Source organism: Aotus nancymaae, unplaced genomic scaffold (genome assembly GCF_030222135.1).
Source record: "Aotus nancymaae isolate 86718 unplaced genomic scaffold, 86718_ANA_hifiasm-v0.15.2.pri h1tg000006l, whole genome shotgun sequence".
NCBI classification, from domain to species: Eukaryota; Metazoa; Chordata; class Mammalia; order Primates; family Aotidae; genus Aotus; species Aotus nancymaae.
The window spans coordinates 15001-20610 of NW_026988417.1; the positions used below are offsets into that span (position 1 = coordinate 15001).

Sequence of the window (5610 nt, forward strand, 5' to 3'; positions counted from 1 at the left end):
TGGGAACAGCCTCAAGGGTCTCCGTGCACTTCCCAAGGCCCTACATGCGACACCAGTCACTGGACACTGCCTGCTTGTCATGGTCCAGGCCACACATGGCCACCTCCTCTGGGGGTGCTGCCACTCCTCAGGCCCCCCTCTGTCTCTCTCCTTCAGGAACTCTCCTTTAGGCTATTCTTGGGGGCTAGATTCAGGGGTGGGTGGATGGGTGGCTTCAAGTCTTTGAAGGTAGGTCAGCTTTGCTTGGCTGGCACCGCTGGGCACCCTGGTGACTCAGGGTGTGTGGGGCAGGTTGAGTCTGGGGAGGTGGGCAGCATTTCATGCTACTGACATGTAAGCTCAAAAATAGACTAGAAAGTAAATCTTATTTAATGTGTATTTTCTCTCAGTTAGGAAAACCACTTTTCAGTACACCAAGAGCCATTCTGAATGGCTTGGAAAGTGAAATTACAAGGCAAATGAAGCTCTGACTCATGACAAAACACAGATGAGTCTCAAAAACATGATTCTAAGTGAAAGAAGCTAGACATTAAAGGCCATGTACATTAAAGGCCATGTATTCTGAATATTTCACCACTCCAGCCTGGGTGACAGAGCCAGAGCCTGTCTCAAAAAAAAGTGAACATGAGAAGCATATATTATTCTTCATGCTCTGTTTGGTTCAGGCACTGCTAACCTTTGTTAGAGATCAGTGAAGACCACCAAAGAAAGATTGGATAAAGCATGAGTTATTCAGCGTTTCCTCTAGGAAGGGTGTCAGACACCACTGTCTATGGGTGGGGACTCAAAGGCTGAAAGGACTGGGGAGGCTTCATGATGAAAAAGGGTGGCATGTCCTGATTCAAGGTGTGGCTCAAAAAGCTGCAGGGGACTGACTGGAGGACAGCATCCTAGGTGATTGATTACAGAAACGTATTTCACTTTCCTCAGCTTGAGTGTAAGGTGGAAGGAGGATTTGAAAGGAGGGAAGCTGTCAGTCCCTGATTGGCTCCTAGCTGCCTGGGGCTGATGGCTGCAGAGGTTGTGGTCTGGCTTTCTGGGCTGGTTGCTGCAGGTTTTGGGTCTAAGCCTCTGGGGCTGGAGCTGGCAATTCCCCTGTTCCTTGGTGGCTTTTGAAATTTCTGCAGACAGAACTCCCTCCTTTGTCATTTTCAATCAAGTGGGTACTTTTGGAGGACAAAGTTTAGGGGTTTTATAAGAAATAACAACAGTAAAGGTTTTAATAACAATGACAATAATGATGATTATTACACAAGCATGGAGATTTTACCACCTCTCAACTCAGATCCCACAATAAATATAAATACTGCAGCTCACCTGGTATGGCCAGCTGGTGAAACTTGCAAGAGGATATAAAAGTGGCTGCCATACCCAGGTAAAGAGGTGCATACATGTAATTCCAGCACTTTGGGAGGGTGAGGCTGGTGGATCACTTGAGCCCAGGAGTTGAAGACCTGCCTGGGAAACATAGTGAGATCCAGTCTCCACAATAAGTAAAACTATTATAATTAGCCAGGCTTGGTGGCATGTACCTGTAGTCCCACCTAGGTGGAAGGATTGCCTGATCCTGGGAGAGGAGGTTGCAGTGATGAGAGAGCATGCCCCCCTCACCTCAAAAAACAACAAAAAGAGACGTGCCAGCCAGTTGATGCCCAACAGCCATTCCTAACACCTCTGGGAGGTATCCACTTAACCCCAGGGGGGAAGGCACACCACCGGTGCCAGACATCCTCCTGGTCCACTTGCACTGGCTTTTCCTGGCCTGAAGCATTTTCCCCAACCACTCATGCATGCAGAAACCATTCCTTGTTTCCAAAAGGGAGGACTAGGAAAATACCTGAGAGGCACCTCCCAGGGCCAGACCCTATGAGAGACGGTGACTGGGTACATTTGCCAGAGACAGCACGGGAAGGTGGCCTCTGAGGGAGGCCCCTGTGGCTGCTCAGCTGGCTGGGCCACCACTGCAGGGCACCCAGGAGCATAGCAGGACTGCTGCAACCACAATGCTGGTAGTGCCACCGCCATGCAGGGCCACACCTGCACTGGCCAACCTGGCCAACCCGTGCCCCAGCTATGCCTTGGCAGTTCAGCAATGTCCTTCTGTGAGTGGATGGTTAGAAGGGTAGTGGAGGGAAAGAGGGCTTGGGAGAGATACAGTGGAAGGGGAATGCATTTGACTCAGTGATGAACTTTATGATGTGGGGGTGACAGAATGGAACAACCTGGAAGGAGTTAGAAGACTCTGGAAGAGTTTTGGACCAGGTTACTTGGTGCCCAGGAGATAATTAGTTTATATGGTAAAACTGAGGCCCGACCAAGTAGAGGAAGAAGACCAAGATCTTACTATTGGATTATTTTTTTCCCTTTATTTCAATCATAGTCCCCTCATCAAAATATTACTAGTTGGCACTTCATTTCATACAATGTAATCGTAGTTTTTGTGAAAACAAAAGGACTATGCCCCATTAATAAAATACAAATGATTTAAAAATTATTTTATCACAGATTCATTTCTTTTGAACTATATATTAGGGATGTATATTTTATAAATATTTAATAACTCTACTATGTACATATAAATACAAAATAAAAGCCTATTATATAAATACAACTACAAATAACAGCACAGCCTCTCAGCAGTGTCTTCTGGAATCTTTGAGAAGGTTACCAAGATGAAGAGTAGAACACCAGCTATACAGTGCAGGCTCACATATGGATTGGTATGGGTATAATTTTAAATATGATTTTGATCTGACACAAATTCACATATAAACATTTTTGTTTTTGTTTTTTTGAGACAGGGTCTCACTCTGTCACCCAGACTGGAGTGCAATGGCATGATGTTGGCTAACTGCAACTTCTGCCTCCCAGACTCAAGCAGTTCTCCTGTCTCAGCCTCCTGAGTAGCTGGGATTACAGGTGCATGCCAAAAACACCCAGCTAATTTTTCATTATTATTCTTTTTTAGTACAGATGAGGTTTCACCATGTTAGCAAGGCTGGTCCACTAAAAGAAGTGCACTTTGTATTTTTAAGATTGCTGGGAAACTTATTTGATTCTCTTATTGAGAATCAAAGAGGATAATGAGGTATATTCCCTGCTCAGAGAGGATACGCATAGCTGTTACAGAAATGGCAGCATTATTCCCCAAAAAACCCAAGGCAGATATGATGAGGACTTCCCTTCATTCACTGACATCCAGTGCCTAGCGACTGCAGCCAGAGTGCAAGAAGACTCTCCCGGGGGACCCAGGTTCACCCACAGACGTCCAGCTGGTCACACAGGAGGTCATCCAGTATGCGTACAACATCGCCAAGCATCTGGTCACCATCACCACCAAAGAGAACAATTGACACAAGCAGGGCGCCACCTCCCCTATTTTTATTTTTTAAGTGAGGTTAGCCACCTATCTCAGCAAACCCTGTGTGGGGTGGGTAATGGCTGAGAGACTGACCCTGTGCGTCCTGACATTAAAGGCCAGCTCACTTGGCATGGACTTCCCTCCACAGCCACACACTCACATACACACACACACACATGCTCATGTAACCCACACTTCCTAGTTCAGATCACCTCTCACCTTCAGTGAGGTCTGTAAAATGGGTTGGGTGTGTAACATGGACCCATGGGTGCTGCAAACTGCTGCAATGACATTTTCCTGAGAAGGGTCATCTGAAACCACTTTGGACACAGCGTCCTGGTGCCTGTGCAAATCCCCTCAGGCCTCTCGGTGCATCTCTGAGCTGCTGTGCACAGTCACTACATAGCGGCCCTCAGGAAGCCACGGGCACTCACCAGTGCCACAGCAACCCCAGGGGGCTGGATGACTTTGTCCCTCCTGGACGCACTCCCGCCCTGCACCTTCTGCCCCGGCCCCACCTGCCCGGCTCACACCCACCGCAGGCTCTTGCTTGGGTTTGGCTTAGGTTTCTCCGCGGTGTCCAGAAGGCCTGTGCTAGTCCATTTTCACATTGCTATAAAAGAATGCCCAAGGCTGGGTAAAGTGTAAAGAAAGGAGTTTTAAGTCTGGGCGCGGTGGCTCGTGCCTGCAATCCCAGCACTTTTGGAGGCTGAGGTGGGTGGATCACGAGGTCAGGAGATGGAGACCATCCTGGCTAACATGGTGAAACCTCTCTCTACTGAAAAGACAAAAAAAAAATTAGCTGGGTGTGGTGGTGTGTGCCTGTAGTCCCAGCGACTCGGGAGGCTGAGGTAGGAGAATTACCTGAACCTCAGGGGGTGGAGGTTGCGGTGAGCCGAGATTACACCACTGCACTCCAGCCTGGATGACAGAGTGAGACTCCATCTCAAAAAAATAAAAACAGGAAAAGAAAAGAAAGGAGGTTTAACTGGCTCATGGTGCTGCAGGCTGCACAGGAAGCTTGGCTCCTGGTGAGGTCTCAGGAAGCTTGCATGGGTGGTGGAAGGTGAAGGGAGCCCACGCATCCCAGGGCGAGCACTGGAGCAAGAGGGGGCAGGTACCAGGCTCTTTAAACCGCAGGTAAAGTCCAGCCCAGCCCAATCCATGCCTCAATTTCATACTTGTGAGACCCTGAGCAGGGACTCAGCCCGACTGCTGGTCCACGGAGCTGTGGGTGATGAATGTAAGCTGCTGTGACTGAATTAGGGTCACCGGTTACCCACAATAGGGAACTAACATGCCCAGTGCCCTCCCCATCCTCCAGTGTCTCCACAAAGCACAGCTGGGTTCAACCTCACATTTATTTGAAATACCAGGTGGTTTCTGTTTCCCAACTGGATCAATACAGAAGCAGTCATCAAATTCAACCTTGAACAGTAAAAGGGTGTCTCTCACTGCCTGCAGGAGGCCTCCTCCCTGCACACATGGCAGCCCCTCACTTCTTTCCAAGGAAGCTTCTTGGTGCCAAAGAGTTCAGCTCCCAAGAGAATTATCCTCATGTGGCTCTGAAATCTACCTTCTTGCCAATCCTAACTTGTGTGGTGTGCTAAGCCTTTAGGCTTCCCAGTATATGGAACCCAGGCCTTCCCCTCCATCAGAAAGTCCTTTTGGGCTGAGCCCCACAGGCCCCCGGTGTCTCCTGGCTGGTAAAACCATGGAGCCCTCTCTGCTCAGCAATTTAAAGAGCCTGGTACCTGCCCATGCTTGCTCCAGCTCTCACCCTGTGACACGTGGGCTCCCTTTACCTTCCACCACCTGTGGAAGCTTCCTGAGGATGTCTTATGATATTATGGCAGTTTTCATTTGTAAGAGATTTTCCCTATTAAGTCATAGTTTCTCTGTTGTTACACTGTGGCATGTATCCTGACAAAGCACTGCTTCATGAGGAAGAGAGTGCAGTCATGAAGCCTCGGCCCTTGGAAGAGAAGGCAGGACCCAATTGCATGTTTATTCTAAAACACATCTAAATAAAACAGGCACATAGCGCCATAAAAGAAGAGGCTTGAGGACTGGAAAATTAAATGGGAAAAAAACATATTAAAGTTTTAAAAGTGTAAAAAAATAAACAAATTAATGGGATTGTTATTAAAATATTCATAATATGGATACTTTAATATGGATGTAGATGAAATGCAACTCTAGTTATCAAGAAGTTTTCAATACAACAAGCACAGTAGGAAGTCTCCAGT

The 5610-nt window shown here is 47.7% G+C and overlaps 1 long non-coding RNA gene across 1 annotated transcript; it reads right to left on the reverse strand.

Moving 5' to 3' along the window:
* Positions 1-2340: 2340 nt before the first annotated feature.
* LOC135270095 (uncharacterized) lies at positions 2341-4433 on the reverse strand. The gene is made up of 2 exons (XR_010338317.1): positions 4226-4433; positions 2341-4139 (listed from the first exon to the last, which is right to left on the reverse strand). It is a non-coding gene; the product is annotated as an uncharacterized LOC135270095 (long non-coding RNA).
* Positions 4434-5610: the final 1177 nt, after the last annotated feature.